At 35.4% G+C, this 25,555-nt stretch overlaps 1 pseudogene; it reads right to left on the bottom strand.

Moving 5' to 3' along the window:
* Positions 1 to 10,016: 10,016 nt before the first annotated feature.
* LOC126696455 (acyl-CoA hydrolase 2-like) lies at positions 10,017 to 14,829 on the bottom strand (annotated as a pseudogene).
* Positions 14,830 to 25,555: the final 10,726 nt, after the last annotated feature.

The raw sequence follows: 25,555 nt of genomic DNA, 5'->3' as shown, positions 1-25,555 counted from the left end.
AGGGAAGGTAACCCTGAGAAAAAGTTTAAGCATGGATATTTGAAAGTCTTAGAAGAAAAGATTTCTACCAAATTACCTAATGCTGGATTAAGAGCAAAACCAAATATTGAATCAAAATTGAGGACTTTGAAAAGATTGAGGATTTTACAGTTGTTCAAGTAAGATTGTCATTTGTAGGTCAAATTTTATAAGTGCAAGACACTTGATTGAAGACCAACAAGATTTTTTTAAAGACAAATTGATTACTGATGTAGCTACTCCTTAATTTTAATGCAATGAAAAAAAAAAAAAGAAAAAAAAAAAGAAAGAAGAAAGAGAGATTGGGTTTGTTGGAGGTCCTCTGTTCAAGATTAAGTTTGTTAAACCAATCCTTATCAAAAGCATATTTGTAATTTTAGAATAAGAGTATTTTAGACAATTTGATTTAAAATAATTTTATTCCATTATTTTCAGGGTTTTATTATTGTGTTGTCACTAAACAAATGAATAGTAATAAGTATTACATTACAACATCTTATATTACTTGTTATACCTATTCTTATTCCTATGTAATTATCATTAGAGTCTACCAAATGTGCCCTAGGTCCACATACACACAGATTTTCAAACAGGTTTAACAATACAATCATCTATGCTCATGCCATGTCAGCATGAAAAAAGAAAGAAAAAAGAAAAAAAAGAGAGCAATTTTTGGTATTTGCACCTATCCATTCTAAAAATTCTTTTTCTAGAAGTATTACAACTGATAGTGATGAGTAGGCTAAAATCTAGTCGTGATGAGGAAACCAACCAAAAATAAAAAATAAAAAGCTTCAGGTAAAGCTGTTAGTGAAATGAATTTATTAAATGAGACTTATCATAAGATATATCCTAATCTTTTTCCTCCCAAATCCGACATGTCATTTTATCAGGGACACTAAATAATACAAATTTTGCACCTTATAAGAACATTAGGCATAAACAACACAACCTTACCCTCCATCATTATTTATGGGAGAAGGAAGTGCCATTTGAGCTAGAGCTAATTAGCATAATTAGTCACAAAAAATAGATCAAAGGGTAATAAAATTCAGCTAATCTACTTTTTTAACTTTAAATATTTAACCTAATTTGATCAAATATATAGAATAGATGATAGTTAGATGGTTAAAACTTAAAATGCAAGATAATTCTGAATTCTCCTCCACTGGTTGTAAGCAGTCCCTTTTTCTTCATATAACATAGCATAAAAACCTAATTGCATAGTTAGAACTTAGAACCATAATTGATCTACACCATAAAATGATTAATAAATTCCACAAAGCCTTCCATCAACTCTAATAGAATGTTTTAAAAAGTAACACTTGGATAATCATAAAGGGTTCATAATTGATTTCAGGAAAAAAAAAAAAAAAAAAAAGAGCAGTACTAGTACCACAACATTTTACACAACATTTGCCACAACTTGTCACATGACGAGTTGTGAGTGGCGAAGAAAAATGGTGGGTCCATGTAGGTCCACATCTCCACCACTCACAACTTGCCACGTGGCAAGTTGTGACAAAAGTTGTGTAAAGTGTTGCGGTACTAGCATTGCTCGAAAAATGGTGAAAACACATTGCATGGTTGGGGAAAATATAAATCAACCTAGAGCAAATATTGATAATATTACAAACCACCACTCTTATAGGTCAAGAACACGCACTTTTAAGGAGGATCAAGGATCATACCTTCTTCAAGAGACTCACATGTCAAAAGACCGCGTGTGTCCAATACGATTTTAACATAGTTAAACACTCAATATATTGTTAACACATTGGATATGATGTGATCAAATCTTGCAACCCAAATACATGCTTTACAACAAAAACAATTCCAACATATAAGAAGAGGTTCATGTAATGGAATTTGGCTATCAAACTTGACCATTGGATAGCTCAAACTATACAAATTGTCCACAATGACATGTTCGTATGAAAAAAGGATTAGAATATAATCGCTACATTTGGAAACAAGAAGCATGCTAAAAACAAATGTTAATTTGATGAGTTTTAACCAATCAATTTGAACATCCTTTCCAAAATAATCCAAATTTATGAAATTTCAATGTAAAGATCTTCAAATTAAGTTTATGTTTAGTAGACTTGATCTACTAAATGAGACCCATCATGACCCTCTTTTTTTAAATATTTTTGTTGACATCATGTATCATATCATGTAGATATTACAAAAAAGGATTGCGAACCCATATGATGAGTCCCACTTAGTAGATCAACTGTACTAAAAATCAGCTAAATTTGATTTTCGACATTAAATTTTAAATTTGGATATTCAAAAATCAATTCTATAAATATATTTGAGATATTAAAACAATAAACTTAGATGGTTAAAACTCATCAAATTGAATTGACTTCTAAGTTCTAACCAATCCTTTTTCTCAAGCTGACATTGCATGAGAACCTATTTGACTGTTTAGTTGGAACAACTGCAGGTAAAAATCTTGATCTTGAAGTAGACATTAGAGACCTTCCCATTAATTCACATATGAACTTGATAGTAGTCCTGTACTATTCTTTTCCCTTAATATAATGGCAAGGAACAAAAATTATCATCAACCAAATTTCAAAAATAAAAAAAATGAGTACATTCTTTTAATGTGAAATAGATTGCATACCAAAGATTAATAACTATACCCCATATGAAATTGACTAAGCATGTTCCAAAGAAAACTAGCACAAGAAAACTGTGAGTGTTTCAAATCAATGCTAATAAAATGAAGCCTAAATAGAAAGGATCTCGAGAAAACAGAAACATTAGGTGACCCTACTTGATTGCCAATGAAAAAGAAATAAATTAAGTCAAAATTATGAATTCTCCGGAATTTTCATCATTTGGAAGCCATGAAAACTTGAACCCTCCATCCACCCAACCCATCAAAAACTTCAGGTTCAGTCGAGTAAGGCTCTAGTTTTTATGCAACCAAATCGAAAAACCATCAAAGCCATAATTTCACTTCCTTTACTTTCCTCGACTTTCTGAGCAACCAAACAGGAACAAAAGAACAACATTATTAAAGCGACCCTTGAGATCCTGCTTGATTGCCAATGAAAAAGAAATAAATTAAGTCAAACTTATGAATCCTCCGGAATTTCCATATCTTGGAAGCCATGAAAACTTGAACCTCCACCCAACCACCCCATAAAAAATTTCGGGGTCAGTCGAGTATGGCTTTCGTTTTCGTGCAGACCAAATTGAAAAACCCATCAATGTCATAATTTGACTTTCTTTATTTTCCTCAACTTTCTCAGCAACCAAACAGGAACACAAAAACAATATAAGACACAAGAGATCACAACAAACAAGCAGAATTGAACCATAGAAGAGAAAAATATAGACAAAAGTGCTTTTATGCAAAGACCCAGATGAGAATCAAGCCAAAAACCCCAACATAAGAAAATCCCCATTTGGTAGCTGTAAAGCTTTAAACATTGGAAAACCATAAACACCAAAACCCCACAATACTAATCGTAGCTCCAATTAAAGTATCTTTCTAAACTAAAACTAACACGGGTCTGAGAAAGCATGAAAGATTTTGAAATCCAAACAGAGCTAGCTTAAAAATAACATAATTAACAGTAAATGCGTTACCAAACAGGGACCGAAGCAATTGGAGCATATTTTCTCACCTTGCAAACGGCTCCCGCGAAGATTCTCCGGGAAAATTTGAGATCTGTGAAAATTAGTTTCAGAATCAAAAAGGGGAAGTGTTGAGAAAAGGGTTTGGGAAGAGAGGCAAGGTGCTCACTGCTCACCCTCGCAGAATAGAAGATGCTGTAGGGTTGAGACTTGAGATAAGGAACCTTGGGATTAATTTAATATTTATAGCCGATATTTGGGGGTAAATTTTGTAAAATAATATTATTTTTTAATAATAAGTGATCATTTAAATTGATACGATTATCAAATTATTTGGAAACTTTTATAAAAAATAAATAAACAAATAAGCCGTGGAAAGGGAGAAAAAAAAGGGGAAAGAAAACACTTTAAAAAAATTGTTTTTAGATCTAAAAAGGAAGAGAACAAAAAATAATAATAATAAAAGATATTTTACTATTTTATCTTTATAAATTTATATACTATACGGTAATTAATTATGACAATATAAGAGCATTCTCATCAGCCCTCTCATAAAAAATGTCATTTTGACACATCAAAAATATACTTTATCATTTTAACACATCATTTTACAACATACAATTTATCAGATGTTCTATACTTCAATTCTATACATTAAAATAATATTTACTACATATTAAAATAATATATTAATTACTCCCTATCATCCTCATCCTCATCGTCAACAACAATGGCACAACCACTACTGTCGCAACAACACTGACAACCACCACCGGCACAAACCCACATCCACCAACGCCAACTTAAAAAAAAAAAAAAACACACACACACACACACAACCAGAGTGATCGGCACGACAAATCAAACAAATCAAAAAGCAAAACCCACATCAAACATAACTAGAGAGATCGGCACGACAAAAAACACAACCAAATCAAACAAACCCACATCCTAAATCAAACAAACCCAAAAGCAAAATCCACCACTACAAGCCGATTGAGAGAAATCCGATGGTGGGAGATTCCGATGACGTGGTGGATGGCACAACAAGCTCGGCGGTGTGGTGTGGCGTGGTGATCAGGCCATGGGTTGTTGTGGATGTGGTAGGTCGGGTTTGTGTGGCTGTGTTGGCGGACGGCGATTTGAGAGTGTAGATTGGGTTTGTGTGGCTGTGTTGGTGGACGGCGATTTGAGAGTGTAGATCGGGTTTGTGTGGCGTGGCATGGCGTGGCTTGATGCTCCGGCCTGGGTTTCGTCGGAGAGGGAGGTAATGACGTGGAGTAGAGAGACAGAGAGAGCAAAGAAATTAAGTGAGAGAGAGAGCAGATACATTTTGGTGAAGGAATGAGGATACAGAGGGAAGAAAGAGGAGATGAGGAGACAGAGGCAGTGTGCCAACGAGAATAAAAAAGTAATATAAATTATGGTAAAGGTAAACAGTACGCTCTCAAATTTGAGAGCGTACTGTAGCATGTTCTAAAAAAATGGCACATATAGAACACCTGATGAAGCTCATATTTTGGAGTTTGATGTGCCAAATGCCAAATATTATAGCATTTAACACATTTAGCACGCCTGATGAGAGTGCTCTAGCATACCTGATGAGAATGCTTTAAAAGTAATATCACAAAAAATTCAAATCTTTCAAAGATTTGGAGGAAAAGTAAAAAAAAAAAAAAGGGTGGGGGAATTCATGGAAACTATTTCTTTCCACATTTCCTTTGATTCTTTTTACATTCTTTCTAACTAAGCCATGGAAAATGAATCCCTTTCTCTTCCCTTTTCTTCCTATTAAACAAAGTACAAAACTCAATTTTTAGTGTTGAAATTATATTTTCAAAACATGGTTTCACTTAAAATTTAGCTAAAGCAATTGAAATCATGTTTTGAAATCACTATTTTAAGTGACGAAATTGTGTTCAATATTTAAAAATAATAATAATAATAATAAATTCCTAAATAACTTCAAAATAGTATCAATTTAAATCATTAATATTAAAAATTTAACCATTGGGTTTCCTTAACCAATAGCTTATATAGTTGGATTTAATAATAATACTAAAAATACTAAAAATAACAACAAAGTTTTTACTCCATTTGTTAATACAAACATTCTACTTAATTAATTCAATTAGAGAACCTAAGTTATAGCACTTAAGAAAATATACTTAAGATATAGATTACAATATAAATTATACCCTTAGATTTTGAGATAATTTTAATTTTGCCTCCTAAAGTTTCAAAATTTGATCTACTCTCCTAAGAGCATCTCTAGCAGAATCATCAAATTTTTGTACTGTTTGGAGAATGAACAGTGACTTTTACCTTTATTTATCCATTTTTTCAAATACACTTTCCAACAGACTCTCTATCTCATTTAAATATTATTTCTTCATTAATTATTTATTCTTTTTTTAACAACTACACATCTTCCAACATTTTTTTATTTAACACCTAATTATTATAATAGTAAAAAAGGATTTGAAGAATGAACAGTAGCTCATTAGACTTGATGAGCTACTATTCATGAGCTAAAAAAAATTTCATGTATAGAGAGGCCATTGGAGCAGCATTTTGTGGTTATACTCTCTAAAATAGAGAGTATTTTGTGTTTGCTAATGCTATTAGAGATGCTCTAATATTAGATAGCATTTGGATTTGTTCCCTTTTGTCCGCATATATAAATATAAAATTTCATTTTATTTATCATTTTTTTTCTATTGCAAGAACTACTCTTTTTCCCATAAAAATTAATTAAAAAATGGAAACGAACACACACAAAACTTATATCTAAATACAATTCACCTCTATGGATCTCACCCTCACTTAACATAATCCCATCCTCTAAATTTAGTCAAATGAGGTTCATAGATATTGATTATTAAAGGTTTTAATAGCTTTAAAGTACTTTAGAATTGTAGATTGCCACACTTAAAAATATGCTCATTTGGCATTGCTGTAAAAAACAAAGGTTTAGTAGGAGAACTATATACACACTGCTTACATACATACATGTATGATATATAAAATTTTTAAGGACAGTAGTAGAGCTTTTGTGATATAGAAATTTAATTGAAAAAAATATGTAGTGTCTTGAGTGTTTAGTAAATTAAAGTGAATAGTGATTTTAAATTATGAATTTATAAAAGCATGAATAGTAAATTTTAAAGTTTTTTATTTTTTATTTTTTTTTAAGAACAAAATTTAGCTACAAAATTAGTTGTAGCCTTAGTTTACAAACTTACTTAATATGTTTTTATTAGAGGTAAATTTTGCCAAATCCACCATTGGATTACATCTTCTTCTTATATCCTCCATGCTTGCAAAATTTTAAGAAAATTAAAGATCAAAAGCTATGTTATCAATAAATTTTTTTAATTGCAAGTTTTTGTAATTTAAAATTATGTACAAAATATAAGCTTATAAATTATATAGTAAATAATATCCGATTGACACAAAATTTAACATATGTATTAAGAGCGTAAAGAATATGCAATTCAACGGTTAGATTTTTAAAATATGTTATAAAATTTATTTTATTGAGTGAGTATGTAACCTTAAGTTACAACCAATTTTTTAGCTAAACTTTATCCTTTTTTTAAAGCTCCAAATTTCAACTTTAGCATTAAAGTTATTTTTAGTTTTAAAGACCCCTAAAAAAAAAATATTTAGTGGGTTGTGAAACATTTGATTCTATTTATTTATTTATTTTTTTAAAAGAGATCTAATAAAGCTCATAATCCTCTTTTAAAAGTTAAAAATTGTTTAAATAAAATTTATTTTGAACACAAGCCGAGCTCAAGATAATAACCAAACTAAATTACATGTTCAAATTTCATTTATTTTATTATCAAACAAGATTGATTTTGTTACTTACAAGCTTTTCCCAATTCAGCACCACCAAAGCCTCTGTTTGTTATTAACTTCCCAGTCTTCTTTAATCAAAATATGTTTTTCAAAGTGTTTTTATAATATTTTGTAAGGGGTCCAAGTAATTATGCCTGTGTCTGTGTGCAGCTGCTGATCATTGTTGCTTTTGTTCCCAAAAACCCTATGCCCAAAAACCTAATAAGTCTTTATTCCCAAACTCACGGTAATGAAATCGAAACTAGATTAGATAACATCTCAAAATCAGCACATAACATTCGTGGCAAAAATGACCCATTACCATCAATTTTGGAAATAATTTGCCCAGAAACACTGTTTCTGAACTATATAGCAATGTAGCACTTTTTCGGGTACTCGAGCTTGGCGAGCTCGAGTACCATGTTTTTTTAATCCACTATCGCCCCATATTCAAGGAGACCTATAGTGGCGTTTTTAATCCCTATAGTGACGTTTTCGGTCCCAAAAACGCCACTATAGGGTCCCTTGAACCTGTTATGGGACTTATAAAAAAAATTTTGCAGGAAAACGCCGCTATAGGGTCCAAAAACGTCACTATAGGGCTTAAAAACGCCACTATAGGGCCCCTTGAACCTGTTATGGGGACTTATAAAAAAATTTTGCAGGAAAACGCCGCTATAGGGCCCGAAAACGTCACTATAGAACTTAAAAACGCCACATAGGGCTCCTTTAATATGGGGCAACAGTGGATTAAAAAAACATGGTACTCGAGCTCACCAAGCTCGAGTACCCGAAAAAGTGGTACATTACTATATAGTTCAGAAACAGTGTTTCTGGGCAAATTATTTCCAAAATTGATGGTAATGGGCCATTTTTGCCTAACATTCGTTGAGGACACTGTTGGCACATCAACAAAAGGCCCAAAACCTGTTAATATGACTCATGAGATTCGGCTGAAAGCCATGAAATGTAGCCCAAATAAATTACGCATACAAAGAGATCATACCAGCAAGAGGAGATTGCCAAACTTGGGCCCATGAAATGAATAGCAGCCGAGCAAGGGTCCCCAGCTACGCTACGCTATGACATTAACCAAAGATTAAATAAATTTTCTCTTCCTAAAGTGGACCAACCCCATACCCATACATACAAGGGAGTAGTGGAATCTGGAGGGAAAAAGGGTCGTTCTCGTTCTACTCAAAATCTGAAAAATGAGCTTTGAACACTTGTGGGATCATTCACTGGGTCTATGCTCGATGCTGTGTACGTAAAGGAACTAACTCATGGACACCAGAACATATCTGCCGTGCAACAATGTTTTATCTAACATTACAATTTTCCTCCATGATATGAACATCAATGCAAGGCTATTGTTGGGAAGGGAGTCTTCCTTTTGAGGAAGCATTTTTTATGGAGCTCAAAAAAGAAAAAGAAAAAGAAAATACAAACCGAAAAATCAACCGTAGTTCATCCTTTTTAGGATTAATAAAGCTATAATGTAATGAGTGCTATCACCTAATAGTTAGGTTTTTGAGCGACTCCAAAATCATTAGATAAACAAGAACACCAATGTCAAAAGGGGAAAATGAGATTGACTCCAATCCAATAACTACAAGATTCACACACGCTTACTGTCTATAAATATGTGTATAAGTGATTTATATATAATTTAACCTTTTTGTGTACAGCTTAGTATTATCTTCAAAATACTATAATCTATTTCCTCTTTCGTCTATCTCATTTTTCTTACTTTCATCAAAATTAATACAACCCTGTTAGGGATGGCAAACTGTTTTCACTTTTCACCATGTTTTGCTCTTCAATGCTAATCCATTCCTCTCCTAATTTAGGTGGGAGGGGGGGGGGGGGGTGTCATACAGAGTTCTAGAACACTTGCCACTTGCAAGTCTGTGAATAATTTCTATTAATGAAGGTAATAAAAAAAAAAAAAAAAGTGAAAGGAAATATTGATATAAAAAATAAAAAAAAAACCTACTAAATCGCACAATGAGTATGACTAGAAATTGAAAGAACCAAGATTGTGTCATAGAATTTCAAGAATAATGATTATCACACACTTGTTATTGCACACTCAATACACTCCCTTTCAAATGGTGTTTCGAAATCAGTAAAACCTAGGAGGGCATAGAGTATATACGAAATGTGCAATAACAAGTGTGTGACAAGAATTAGCCAAAGCTCAAATCACAAGCAATGCGAGTGCATTTTACCCTTAATAAATAGCAAGCTCACCCTCTTCTCTTTAATTTACTTCAAAGAGCCGCGGGGAGTGGGGACCAATATATTCAAAATGAGCTTTCTCCCACAAGGCCACAAGATCCACAATATTGAAAGTAATATAGGAAAATATGCCTTGAATAATTACTGGGTTAGCCAATGGCATATAACTTAAGAGTCATAACTCATGTAAAGGGACCAGCCGACTACCGTTTGCCTTAACATATTGTGAGGGCTATACCTCTGGTTTATGATGCATGTGATTACTTTTTGTCATGATATAATTTTTCAAGAGAAAAAGAAAGAGACGGAGAAAAAGCAAATCTTAAATGCTATGTAGTCGGAGTTATTAACCCTTTTTCATTGTTGTTACAATTGCACAAATCATTATTGAATATGTAACATAAAAGGAAAATAGAGAGAGGCCCCGGGGGGGGGGGGGGGGGGGTTTAATCTTGGCACATAAACCTGATGGATAACAAAAAGTTCAGCATAATACTCCATTGACACGACCTAGCATCAACCAGTTCACAGCTTCGAAGTCACAGGTGGAATTGGACTTTTAATCACCCTAATTAGGCCCTCTTGAGTTGCCGATGCAACATGCTGCTCATCAAAACATGTATAAATCGGTTCATGACACAGACATCACTTGGATGGAAAGAAAACAGCAAAAAGAGTAAGAGGTAATTAAAGAAGAATAGAGAAGGTTGTTTCTGCTATTTATGAACATATAATGAAATCCTTACCTCACTCTTTCTATTGAGAATTTTACCGGAAACAAAACCGCGTGCATTGTAGGCAACGGGACTGTATATCTGGGGGAAAAAGCCAAAACAAACTTGCAAGCACAAGCATCTAAACAAAACTAAACATGAAAACTAAACACTCTATGGCACGTACCACAAATAATAGCCAGTCATCAGCTCTGAGAGGCCGGTGAAAGTGCATCCTGAGATGGAATTGAAAACAAGCTTATAGTAATGATTGAAAAAAGTGGCAAAGGAATGCTCTTCAATCAACTTTGACCATGAACTTAAATGCAAATACAATAGTTGACGACATGTATGTCAGGATATTTAAGTTTGCCAACAGAGATACTTCCAAGACATGGCCAGAAACATCATTTGATAAATTATAGTAGCAGTTCATCTATTCAGCAATACAAAAGGAGTTGTCCAATTTTTTTAAAATGCAGTTTGCCACAAGGCAATAGTTACCTGAATTCACTTCATGCTTCTCGTTTAAAATCAAGAGCCATGTTAGCAAAATATGATTTGGTCATCTTTTTCAAACATATAACAGCTTAAGCTCCATTATAAAAGCAGGCCTTACATTTTTAAACTGACATTGATTATAAAAGTATTCTATAATTTTGGCATATTGGCCACACACTTTGGTGTTTAATCATCTGGTAATATGACGCAGATACTTACCAGTGGTCCAGACTAACAACACTTGTCTTCAAATTCTTCCGATGGTGGGGATTCATACTTGAAGAAATATCAGATCTGAAGTATATGCCACTACACATCTGCAAATGACCAAGAAAGCATATTAAAAAAAGGAACAAAAATAAATCCAGGTAAATTGGACCTTTATCCAGATATCATTAATAATATTTGAATTTATATTTGATTAAGAGTACAACAAACATCACATAGAGCATTATTTGTGCTGGTAAACTGTCCCAAGAACTCTTTTATATATGCCAAGTAAACCTTTCTTGGGGCAAGGCCCACCAACAAAAATTTTCATCCTGACCTCTACGAAGGGTCAAAATAACAGTGAGGCTGATTTAATTTTAGTCATGTAAATATAACAGATAGATGATATGGCTTGTTAACTTAATTGGAATATACCAATAATTACAGTATAAATTTCCCTCAAAAACAACGCAGAACAATACAAAAGGCCACATTGCTCATTCATTATGAGATACTCATTCTGCTCAGCTTTTATTCAAGCAAAGCAGAACCCACCTTGGATATATATTTATAAAAAGGTTTTCCTTACCTATGCAAGGCCTGATCATCAGAGAGTTAGCCTTTTGCTCTAAACCGATACCTCTAACTGCAATACAAATCAAATGTACCCAAGATGTGGCTTGTAAACATAGATTTGCATGCAAGCAAAAACCATATTCATATTTCTAGAATAAGTGATGTGCATATTTAGCCCATAGGAAAAGATGAATATCCAACACAATAAACCAGGCTAACCTTGGAGGAGATTTAGTCTGATTGGTTGAAGCATTGGGCTCACAAAATTGTATCTCTATGGGCCAAGGAATGAAATTTTTAGCCGCCATCTTGTTCCCATAAGTCCTAAATCAGCCAAACACATTTTAGCTATTTAAGATGAAAAAATTAGAGTAAATAATCTAACCAAACAACAGCTTTCATTCGGTTATTAGGCTCATAATCAAAAGATGATCTTTAGGTACAATAACAATGAAAATCCATCCAATTTCACAATTACTGCAAAGTACACATTACCCAGGAAAAACAAGCAACGGTACTCAAAGCAAAACATAAGCAGACATAACAGAACTACGAAACATTGTCCCATGCTTGTCTCTATCAATTCGTAAAACTAGCAGAAAAGTATTGATAGCATTAAATACAATTCAGTTTAAACAAGTTGACAGGTCGCATATATGGCAGATTTTCTTGTTCCTATCTTCAAGTGAAGCCGAATACAGACATAATTATGGTTCACTTTATTCTTAGGCTCTTACTAGAAGGCATCCCGGTCTACTTTACTGGAGGCACACAAGCTTATATCAAATAGGATCTGAAATAGAGAAAGCACTATGTCTGTGTGTAGGTGTGCTTGCATGCATTTGCTGCCGGTGATTATTTTTCTTTTTTCTACCTCATCTAAATTTCTCGTTTTAAAAAAAAAAAAAAACTTATTCTTGACTCTTTGGTGTATCTCTTGTATACTTCCTATGGGTTGTGACCCTTTTCTCTCGTAATGAAATTTTTTTTACTCATAAAAAATTTATATATATAAAAAAAAAAAAAAAAAAAACTGAATTTATACTCATGAATGTATGTAGATTTTTTTTAATAGCCTGGTAGAGAAGTATACCATCAACCATACCACGTGTATCCTAAGACTCCCATGTAGCATAGATAACTATATAGTGAGCTTGACAATACCAAAAATAGCATCTCATCTTCAAAGCAAGTAAAGGTGGACATTCATCCTTAGCCTCATATCTTTGAACATTAAAACATCCTACGGAATGGTGAATTCCTATAATATATATATATATATATATATATATATATTTTTTTTTTTTTTTTGAATGGTGAATCCTATATAATATATAACTTACCTTCTTTTAAATCCTAAAGATGGTTTTGGTTGCTAAATGAGGCAGCCTTGTACCAAACCTAAAAGTTACTGAACACAAAATAAAGAATTTAGTAATTCTCCTATATTTTGAATTTCTTGATTCATAAACAGATCCTTCAAGCCATTCTTCTTAAACATCCAAACAAGATTACTTAATTACAGTCTATTCATTTCCCTTACTTACACATTCCATTCCATTTCCTTATGAACTCTCAAACGAAGGTTGAAAGATGGGATCACAGTATAAAGCTCTCCAACAAATTTCTGAAATTCCAATTTAACAAGAACTATAGTCTAGGACTATATAAATTGTCCGAGAAACATATAGGTTTGCCTAATAGGATTTTCCTTGTCAAATAGCTAAACTAACTTCCATTTGGGAGAGGGGGGGGGGGGGGTGGGGTGGGGTGAGGAATGGAGTGGCACAATTGAAAGGGATTTTTAAGAACATTCCAACCATTTTCCTAATTGGGAGTTTAATAAGAAGGAATAGAATGATTAGGAGAGAATGCTCATTCCATCTCATTTCCTTCTAAACATTCCTTCTCAAAGTGGCAGTAACACTCAATCCTTTAATGAAATGGTGGTAAATTATCAATTTTATCTTATTCCTATTTTGACACAAATAATGCGTTGGGTATTATAATAAAACTATATATTTATTTTATTTCTGTTCCTTCTTTTAAAACTTCCAAATACACTATATTCCATTCTGTTCTTTTAAAAACTCCCAAACCTAGTGTTTACTGTGATCATTATACAGTACATAAAAACACACCAGCAAGAAAACAAATAAACAAAACAATAATCAAGAACCAATAAATTATAGAATAATATGCAATACACGAGGAAAGATGAATCATTTATATCTAAGTAGTGGAGATATGGAATGTCCATATGCAAGTGCAGATAGCGATAACCTGTGAATTGCATAGTACAAATCTTACCTTGGAAGACGTGGATCAGTGAGATGTCTCTCATGTAGCTCTTCCATCGATGGAAGCTGCAAGTTGGAGTTCAATAATTAAAACAAGAAATGGGAAAATGTCTAATAAAAAAATGGAAAGCACATATTAGTTACCATCCTTGGAGCAGGTACAGAAGGCATTGTTGCTTCCTGGTGTTCAAACCCTTCTTCTTCTTTCTGTAAAATCAACTTAATTGAATGTTATATTTGCAACACTAAAATAATTTTAAATATTCACACCTTCAAAACCACATAAGAAATCATGGCAACCAAAATGCATCATGATCAAAGTAACCACTGGCCAAACTCAACTCAAGAAAATTTCAATAACATGCAATTAACTCATACCTGAAATGAAGCAAGTAATGTAAATACAATGTTTCCCTTCTGTATCGCATCTACTCTTCGGGTAGCAAAGCGTTTCCCATCGGGTACTCGTTCAACTTGATATATAATTGGAACTACAAAAACATATTTACATGCGTACCATTCACAACTTTCTCACTAATTTTAATCCACGAAAGGTGTACGTGCCCGAACTCCCTTAATGGACTGGATTTGGGATTGGATTGACAATTAATTTATAAAATGGGTTATGGATTTCCTATTATGGGTAATTCCTAGCCGAGCTTAGATTATGTGTTGCTTTTTCTTAGTTGAACTCTCTTCCCTCTCCCTCTAAGTTACTCTCATTTTACTGGTGTTCTTTCTCTTGCTCTATCTTTTGCTCTGAATGGACCCCCCCCTTTCTCTACTCCCTTCTCCTATTTATAGCATGAGGTTGGTGGGGTACTCATGATTACCTTCTGGTCTCACTCGTGTGGGTTGAGCCCAATTTAATTATTCCTGACAAGGAATATGCTTCCTTGGAAACAGTGGCAATGGCGTTGGAATTGGTTCCAACCTCCAAAAGGTTGCTCGACAGTGGTAATCCCCAAGGCAATTCCAAGTTGCTGAGGTCACGGGCTGCCCCTGGTAAGTACAGCCCCCGACCAATCCATACATGATCGGCATGAGCATTTCTAACTTGCGATCAGTGGAATGGGCGTACCATTGGGCTTGGGCTTAAGAACATTTTAGGGGTGTGTCTATGCCAAGGCCTAAGGCCAAGTGGGCCTGAGGCCGTATGCCGTACTATAGCCCCCCTTGATTAGTGTTTGGCAATCGGGAATGAATCAAGGACTTACCCTGGCAAACTAGGGATTCCTCGGGAAGCTTAACCGTTGGTCATTAAATGGGGGATAAGACAGTTATTAATGCCCCCTTAAAAGAAGCGTTATGTCAACCTGTCAAATCCAGCCATAATCATGACCTGACGGTTCATGAACCGAGGCCACGCGTGTGGGAGTTACAAAAAGAAATTTGAAAAGACTTTTTCTGCCCTTTTTCCATTAAATGCCTTCTCCCTATAAATAGTGTCTTCCTACTCTTCATATCATTTTTTTACGTCCCTACTCTTTCAAATCTTTCCCTGCCGAGCATATTCTTCCCGTGCATAGATTCTTCAACCAAGATCATAAATTCCTAGAGCCCATAGGAAGTTTCTTCGCTCACTGCTTTTCTTTTATTCAATTTCTTTTTCTTCCTCTAGAATTAAGAATGGGTTTCTCTCATCTTCTTAACACCAAGGTAGCCTTAGCCAATTTTAGGGCAAGTTATGATATCCCTAGTGATGTAGAGGTAACATATTGTCATGATGGTGATATTGTTCTTCAGCGACGCCCTCAAGTAGTGTTTTTTTCTATTAATGACTATCTTAGAAGGAGGGGTTAGATTTCCCATAGACCCTCTAATACTTAGGACCCTTAGATTCTATGGTTTGTGTCCCAATCAACTCCCCCCTAAGTTTTACCGAGTAGTGAGTTGTGTTAGCCAATTAAATCACTTGTACGGGCTACAGCTGAACCACTATGACATAAATTTTATGTATAATTTGTGCAGTAACATAAGAATAGCATATTATCTAAAAGTTAGGGATGTATGGGTACAACTAATATCATGCCTTCCTAACTCTAACAGAAACTCTATGGGAGAGTACGCTTGTGTGAGCGGCAATTGGCATGCCAACAAACTCACCTGCTCGACTTCACCTCGGGATGTTGGTTGATACCATGCACATTTAATTATGTTTTTATTTTGGTGTGGTTTGTTTGTCTTTGTTGTCATTTAAACATGTACTAACCAATTTTTTGTTTCGCTCTGACACAGAGGGTAAAAGGTTTAAACTAGACATCAGAGTCGTGTATGTGAGAGACCTGAATTTTGTATTCCGGTCAGAGATTTTCGTCAACTTCGACCGGAAACTTCGGGCATCCCACCTTATACTCGGCTGCACCCTGGTTTATTCTACCTACCAACCTTTTGGACAGGCTCTACTAGTGGACATCTCACTATTGTCTTATATTGATGTATGGCATCCAAACTTCCTTCCTCCAAACCTAATAGTAGGCGAAGTTTAGGACCTCGGCCCCCGGTTGATTAGTGTAGATTCGTTGGTACCTGTGAGGGACGCCAAATCTGTTTTTCAAGGTTGTGTCGTTCACATACCAGTTGAGGAGCCTCGTGCTAAAGTCCAACCAACCGATCAAGCAGAGGTCGAGTCGGTAAATTCCTCAGAAGCAGAGGTCAAACAAGGAGAAGGTGAGATGGACATTCAGAGGACAATGACAGTTGACCGATTTCTGCTTGGTGCCCGTCCTACGGCACAGCAGCAATAGACTCAAGGCGAGAATCAACCCCTTCCAACTACTCGTACTTGGAAGAGATAACGCACTGCCGACAAGCCCCTTAGAGGGTCAGATAAGGCTCCCCTAAGGATTCCCCCGGTTTCTACCCTGGCTGTTGTGGTCATTCGAGAACCAACAGGTGGCACACGCCCAACCGTGCAGGTTAGATCCAACGTGGCGTCTTCCTCTTCCCACCCCACCGTGGGATGGCACACGATCTTTAGGCTCGAGAACGAGCCACTCCTGGTGACTTCCAGCGCAAAAAGTTGGGCTCAGGGCGAAGGTGGCCGGATTGCACAAAGTCTTGGACAAGGCCTGTAACTTCCCGAGTACGTTTACTTTTTCTCCAGCGGGAGTGTTGAGTCCTTAGCTACTCGGTTGCAATGATACTCAATCGTAGTAATACACCTTGTCCTTTTCCTTTTGTTACACAAATATATGCATATTTTTTCCTTTTTATATTTATCGATATTGTTGTAACAGACAGTGCAGTTGGCTTATATAATTGAAGACCGATTGAAGGATGCCGCTGAGGAGGCTGACAGAGAAAGAGCCTTGAAGGAGGTTGCTGAGGCCACGGTAAGGGATAAGGGCAAGGCTGTGGAGGATGTCGAGGAAAGGACGCGGGCGACTGAGAAGGCCCTAATGGAAACGAATAAGAAACTAGGGGGAACGGAGCTCAAGCTAGCTAAAGCCTAGAGTCTAAATTTGGCACAGGACAATGAAATTGCTGAGCTGAAGGCGGCCCTAGAAGCCCATGACGACAAATGGTACAATGCGGGCTTCATAGATGCCAAGAACTCCACGAAACCAATCATCTACCAATCACGACAACATGGGTTCGGCGAGGGATGGATGGTTGCTCTGCAAGTGATAAGGGTTTCCGATGATTCCCCACTGAGGAACCCCAAGCAAATACGCTACCCGGAGCCTCCTCCCCTAGTTTAGAACCCCACTGGCACCAAAAAAGAAGAAGACACTCCTAGTATAAGGGAATTGGTGTAGGAGATTGACTCCCATGTGGAATTGGTTTACCTCGAGATCACCAGTAATCCTGGTGTTGTGCCAAACTTGACTCAATCACAGCTTCCGGACTTTGCTGCCCAACCATTCGTGGAAATGACCCTAATTCAACCAGATCAACCCTATGACCCTACTGCTTGAGAAAGAAAATTTTCTATTTACTTTATTTGCTTTACTTGGTTTGCCCATGGTCACAGGATGTGGTGACAAGACATTAGTTTTACTTTGGTTTTTTGTTTGCTTTACTTAGTTTGCTTATAGTCACCAGGATATGGCGACAAGACACTAGTTTCAGTCATATTTGTGAACAATTCTCATTGCTATTACTTTTTGTTGAAGTTAAATCATTTCTGCCTTGTTTTTACTCTATTCATTTATAGATGTTATATGACTGAATTAAGATGTGCACTTGGTTGGTGACCGGGATCGAACCAAACTGGGCTTGTGTTCTTAACTAACTTGAGAAAGTAAGGTTTCCACTTGTTCGGCGACTAAGATCATACCGAACAAAGGCTTCTGTCCTACAGGAAAATAGAGATAAGGTTTCCACCTGTTTGGTGATTGGGATTGAATCGAACAAAGGCTTTTGTCCTACGGGAAAATAGAGATAAGGTTTCTACCTGCTCGGTGATCGAGATCTAACCGAGCACAGGTTTCTGTTCTTAGATAAAATAGAGATAAGGTTTCCACTTGTTTGAGTAATGCATACTTAGGGGAACATCATAGGGAATTTTGAGCCTTTTTATCATTCAACCCATGAATAAGCCCTCCTTGAAGTCTTGCTAATTGTAGGGCGCATCTTAAACTCTAATAATATTTTTCTCTTGAATTAAAAAGGAAAAATGCTTAAAATTGTCAAACCCCATAGGATGATATGTCTGAGGACAAAATTTCTCAAATTCTCAAAATGACTCAAAAGAACTTCTAAACCTGGAGCACTCTCCTTGTTTGTACCCAACAATGTGATTCATAAATATTATCACATTTCATTTCTTGATTGCCTTTGGAGACTTAATCTAACGATGTTTAAAAGGATGATGCAAATTTGATTACATGAGTTTAATGATCTTGATCCTTCCTAATCAAGGAGATTTATTTGATTCTTAAAAAAATGGTTGTTCAAAGGATCACCTCTTGTTCATAAAAAAAAATAAAATAAAATAAAAAGAGAGAGAAGAAGAAAGAAAGAGAAATCTCATTTCCACAAAAAAGAAAAAAAAAATTCATTCTTTTTCAAATTCTAGTTCTCTTGAACTACGTCTTGACCTGATCCTTTATGAGAGAGGTATGTAGGCAACCTTTCAAAGGACCAGTCCCAATCACTCAAACAACCTTGGAGAACAAAGTCAAAACAACATGACAAAATTGTTTGGGTGCATGTTAGGTTAAGCCCATTTGTTTGCATTAAACATGTTTAAACTTGGAGCATTGGCCTATTTATATTGTGTGCAAATATGTTCTTCTTGCATGGAAGTATGTTTTCATTTGAGTCATTAATCCATTTGATTGCAAGCATGTCCACACTAAGGACATTGGCAAAAAATGTTTTCACGATAATTGGTTTCTAACAAGCTAGAGAAAGAAAGCCTTTTTGCAGGAACCAAGGATGGCAGACCATGATTTTCTTTCATGTTCCCCAATGGCCACAACATCAAATGAATTCAGCTTCAATCTAAGCGTGGAATATGCCCCAAACTAGGGGCATTGGGTAAGTACTTCCAATTCATTTCAATGAATAAGTCCATTACTAATTGAAATTATCTTTTTGTAAGAATTAAGCAAGGACTTATCCAGCAATCTGCATCAACTTCCAGCCAAAGTTATTCTCATTCAAAGGATAGGTTTTTCAAAAAAAAAAAAAAAATTCATCATGAATAAATCTTCATCACTTTTACTCCATCTTCATCTTCATCTTCTTCACTTTTTGATAATGAACAAATCTTCAAATCTCCAAAAAAAAAAAAAAAGATTTTCAATTAAAAAAAAAAAAAGATTTCCATATCTTTCAAAAAAAAAAAAAAAAAAAGAGAGAGAGAGAGAGAGAAGAAAAGAAAAGAGAGAATTTTCAAAAAGCCTTGGGACTAGGGGCGTTGGGCTCATGCTTCTTGATTCGCTTTCAAAAAAAATTTTCAAGATTTCCAAATCTTTGTAAAAAAAAATTTGAGAAGTCCCAGGAAAAATCTTCATTAAATTCTTCCTTAGGAACCAAGAACAAAAAGATATGATCCTCTTCCATATTCTCTAGTGGTGCAACATCAAGCATGAGATATGTCCCAAACTAGGGGCATTGGCTAGGTAATGTCAAATTTTCAATGAATAATTCTGTTACTAACTGGAAATATTTATTTTGCAGGTACTAGGGTAAAAGGCCCACACACATTGGTAGGAATTATGCCTTCCAAAAATCCATCAGACCTTTGGGAAGCATGTCCAAATTTCAAATCCACGGACCTCTGGGAAGTACATTCAAAATTCAAATCCTTGGGCCTCTGGGAAGCATGCCCAAAATTCAAATCCTTGGACCTCTGGGAAGCATGTCCAAAATTTCAAATCCATCGGATCTCTGGGAAGCATGTCCAAAATTCAAACCTTTGGATCTCTGGAAAGTACGTCCAAAATTCAAATCCATCAGACCTCTGGGAAGCACATCCAAAATTCAATTTCAATGGACCTCTGGGAAGCACGTCCAAAATTCAAATCCATCGGACACCTCTAGGAAGCACATCCAAAATTCAAATCCATCAAAGCTCTGGGAAGCACGTCCAAACTTCAAACCATCGGACCTCTAGGATGCACGTCCAAAATTCAAATCCTTGGACCTCTGGGAAGCACGTCCAAATTTTAAATCCTTGGACCTTTAGGAAGCACGTCCAAAATTCAATTCCATCAGACCTCTGGGAAGCACGTCCAAACTTTAAATCCATCGGACATCTAGGAAGCACGTTTAAAATTCAAATCCTTGGACCTCTGAGAAACACGTCCAAAATTTAATTTCAATGGACCTCTGGGAAGCATGTTCGAATTTCAAATTCAAGGGACCTCTGGGAAGCATGTCCAAAACTCAATTCCTTGGATCTCTGGGAAGCACGTCCAAAACTCAATTCCATTGAATCTCTGGGAAGCACATCCAAACTTCAAAACCATCAAACCTCTGGGAAGCATGTCCAAATTTCAAATCAATGGACCTTTGGGAATCACGTCCAAAATTCAATTCCATCGGACCTCTGAGATGCACGTCCAAACTTTAAATCCATCAGACCTCTAGGAAGCACGTCCAAAATATAAATCCTTGGACTTCTGGGAAGCACGTCCAAAATATAAATCCTCGGACCTCTGGGAAGCACGTCCAAAATATAAATCCTCGGACCTCTGGGAAGCACGTCCAAAATTTAACTTCAATGGACCTCTGGGAAGCACGTTCGAATTTCAAATTCAAGGGACCTCTAGGAAGTATGTCCAAATTCAAATCCTTGGATCTCTGGGAAGCACGTCCAAAACTCAATTCCATCGAATCTCTGGGAAGCACGTCCAAAATTTAAAACCATCAAACCTCTGGGAAGCATGACCAAAATTCAATTTCAATGGACTTCTGGGAAGCACGTCCAAACATCAAATCCATCAGACCTCTAGGAAGCATGTCCAAACATCAAATCCATCAGACCTCTAGGAAGCACGTCCAAAATTCAAATCCTTGGACCTCTGGGAAGCACGTCTAAAATTTAAGATCGTTGGTCCTCTAGAAAGCATGACTGAAATCCTCATTTTGTCGTGACCACTGGTAAGCATGTCTTGTACTCATTTTTTTTTTCCAAAAATAAAAAAAGGCTGCATGTATGAACTACGTTTGGACCTGATCCTCTCACCAAGAGGTACATAGGCAATCTCCCCTGAGATTCGATCCACATTTTAATCCACAACATGACCGTCTGCATTTTTATCTACATGCATCATATATTCACCACGATTAAATATTGATTGCAAAGTTAGGTGTCTCTTTCATACATTGACATTCGCTTTTCAAGCTCTGCCGATGAGAGACATTTTGTTGACACCCCATTTTGCAACCTGCATTTAACCTCAAATTAAGGGTAAAATGGTAATTTCACATTGAAAATATGCATCTTGATTCTGGTCACTAGATCCTTAATCTCATTTCACCAAACTGATCTTGATGTTGTAACGATTAAATCGACTGGTCATAAGCCTTAATCGAACGAACAGATTGAAAGTTATCAACAAATCAAGTTTTAATGGCCGAAATGCAGTATCATAAATTGAGTTCGACTATATGTGATTATGAACAATTGATTCCAATTGGTTATAATTATAATCAATTTGAGATTAATGATGTGTCATAATTTGATTGGTTAGGACTACATTTTATGGTAAAGTTGCACACACCTAATTAATTAGATAGTTAAACATTAATTATTCAATGAGTAATTTTTATAATTATCTTTTAATTAGGGTAAATTTGGAACTAATTAAGTCTAAAATGGGAATGATTGGAGCCTATTAATGTTAATTGGAAACTGTAAGGGCAGGTTTTTGGCTCCTAAGCCCAAATGATGAAGGGGTTAAGGCGCAAAGAGTCCCACATAATGAATTTGTAGAGAGTGGACTTAAAAGCTAGGCCTTAATGAATCAGATAACGTGCACAATGGATCAAGGATATTAAGACAGTAAAGAAAGACAAGTTTAAAGCAAGGAAAACCTTCCTTGGCAAAGTTCGTGGAGAATGATTCTTGAATTTAGTTCTTTTGGACTTGGATACAATTTCAGCTTTTATTGCTACAATGTGTTCTCTACAGATTATTCTGATCCCCTCTCCTTGGAGGGTCTCTTGCACTATATAGCACCCTTTAGATGATCTTATCCCTCCATTTGTTGAACGTTTAGACCACTACTTGAGTGTTTGTCTCATCAAACACCTTCCCAAACCCCTTATGAGTTGGCGTAGCCAAGGCAGCACTGTTCAAAGATTTTTTCCACATAAATGTAGTCAGAAGTTTTGGTGGGATGCATTAAATGTGGTGGTAGCCACCATCCCTTCAATTATGTCAGGGCTAACCCTCCTTCCCGAAACTCTTTCTCTACAATATGACCTCCCCTGATAACGTGCCATTGATGTGGCCTTATTGTTCGAGCGTGTGACCTCCTCAGCCATGGGTATGACACGTGGCACAAATACTTTATTCAAATTCTTGTACCCCATAGGAACTAATTTGGGACCTATTAATGTTAATTGTGCTGAAATTATTTTCTAACAAATGATCTCTGCTCACCATTTCCTTGATATCTCTTAGAATATTTTGAATTTATGAATAAGGTTAATTTTCCCAGAAACTAGATATTCGGGGCTTCGATTTGAGTATAAGAATGAGATAATTCCGATCATAATTGAGTAAAATATGATTTTTTGAAGTTGGCTCTACAGGTTGTTACAGTAGTTGTGGGAAAACCGAATTTCGCTTGCCCCTCACTCCCACCAATCTCTACATTTAATGCACTCGATTTTCCCAAAGGCTAAAATAAGGTCTAGGTTCATGATTCTTTGTCAACCTTCATTAAATGACCTTCCATTCATATTTTCTCCACCACTACTATATAAATCCCCCTCTCCTCCATTCCAAATGACACAAAAAAAAAAAAAATCTCTCTTCTCCTCTCTTAAGTAGTGAAGTAGAGTAGTCTTATCATATCTTGATCTTATTTAGACTCAACGTATTGAGTGAGACTCACTCTCCCTCTCCTAACTTTTCTTTTCCTCCACCGTTGGGACCTCTACCAAGAGTCTCCTCCTTCATCGTATGAATCTTGCATGAATGTATAATCTCTTTCCCTAACTTGTTTTTTATGTTTTCATAATGAGAATTTAAGATTAAAGCATGATAGTAATTATTGAAATTTCCTTGAATATGCTTGAATGTTTTTAAATGTTCTTATGTGTTCTTCACATGTTCTTAGTTATTCACCACATGTTTATGCATAACACTAGTTTTAATCTTAAATCCATATCAAAAATATGAAAAAGATGTTTGTTTAATAATTCTTTCAAATCCTTGAATCTAGAATATCACCATCCACACATATTCACTAGAATTTATTTTTCAATCCAAATGAAATACTTAATAAATTGAATTAGGGTTTATCACATGTACACACATTAAATTCAACATGCAAATTGATTGACGATATATTGGAGGATGTGGTATGAATGTTGGTCACCATAGTCTAGAAGACCAGTTTCACCGGGTAAGGTGGGTGCCTAACACCTTCCCACCTTGTAATATAGCCTTCAAGCTTAAATCAAGGGTTAGTAAATAAAATGTTTATCCATGTAATTTTCAATTTCTAGATTATAACTAGGAAACAAAATCATGTATTTTATCTTAGATTGTATCTAGGACCAAAGTCATGTAATTTCCTATGATCAAAGTCATGTAATTTCCTATGATCAATGTAAATTCAATTTCAAATTAATAAAATGAGGAAATTTTCAATTTTGATTTTCTTATTTTTTCCAATAATTATATAAGTGGTGACTCTATTGTAAAACCCTTAATCTAAATGGAAAAATATAATCAGTCGAACCTCCATTTTGAGAGGTAATAACACGACTCCACCCATTCACATGGGTTTGGCCCAACACCTAAAAAATGGGCCAGGGGCGCGGTCTCTCACAGTAACAACATATTTCAGTATTTTCTATTTTTTTCTTCAAAATTTTTTTTTTCAACTAACCAAACATGTTTCTGATTTCAAAAATATAAGAAAATAGTTTTTTCTTTCAATTCTCATAAAAAAGTTTTTGAAAATAGAAAACAAAAACTGTTACTAAACATAACCTGAGTGTTTAACCATGTTAAAATCACTGCGGCGCACCCTTGGCGCGATGATTACTCTACAAGTATAAGTATTTGTGGGGTGTGGGGGGCATAGGCCGGGGTATAAATCTCAACGAGAAAGTTTCACACACATATACACTTAGATAATTCTAAAGTAAAATTTCTATCTTGTGTGTATATATATCTAAAGATTGGTTCAAGTTATACTTGGTGTAACGTTTGTAAAGTTACACATTTTTTACACCGTAAATTTTTAAAATATCCAACAATTGAAAAAACATTATTAAATGTTATTCATTTTCCCCTCATTACCTAATTAATACTATAATTTTTTTTTCTCTCTTTCCATATTCATTTCTTTCCATTTTTTTTTTCCTTTTTCTTTCCACCTGTACAGCACAATATCCTTTTTTTTTTTAATTTGAGATTTTTTGTTACTTTTGTACGAGACTTTGCTTTATTTCTATCACTAACAAGTAGCACATGCATAGTCTTTGCATGCTAGTATGAGTCTTAAATACACTATATTATTTAAAAAATCATACTAAACTTTCTGTTGTATGCCTGTGCCAACAACGAAACTATGAGATGGGTTAAAATAACTGTAAGCTCCAAGGACAGGCTTGATGGGCCAAACCAATATTTGGGCTCACAATCTATTGATTTGGTGGGTCTGAGTATCCTACCTTGGGTTGTCCTAGGCTAAGGGACCCAATGCAAACACTTTTCTCCCTTGTTCTCAACGTTAACTCCTCTCTCTCTCTCTTTCTTTCTTACTCTCTTCTTTCCCTCAGAATTGCATCCCCCAACTATCCATTCATTTCTCCTATTTATAGCTTCGTTAATGGGGTGATCATCATTATCTTCTCCCTTAGTGCAAAGAAGGGTCCAATGTCAATGGGCTTAAAGTGAGTTTTTAGGTACGA

This window comes from Quercus robur, chromosome 8 (assembly GCF_932294415.1).
Source record: "Quercus robur chromosome 8, dhQueRobu3.1, whole genome shotgun sequence".
Lineage (NCBI taxonomy): Eukaryota > Viridiplantae > Streptophyta > Magnoliopsida > Fagales > Fagaceae > Quercus > Quercus robur.
Note: the sequence above shows the minus strand (reverse complement) of the source record. Positions and strands in the feature narration are given on the sequence as shown.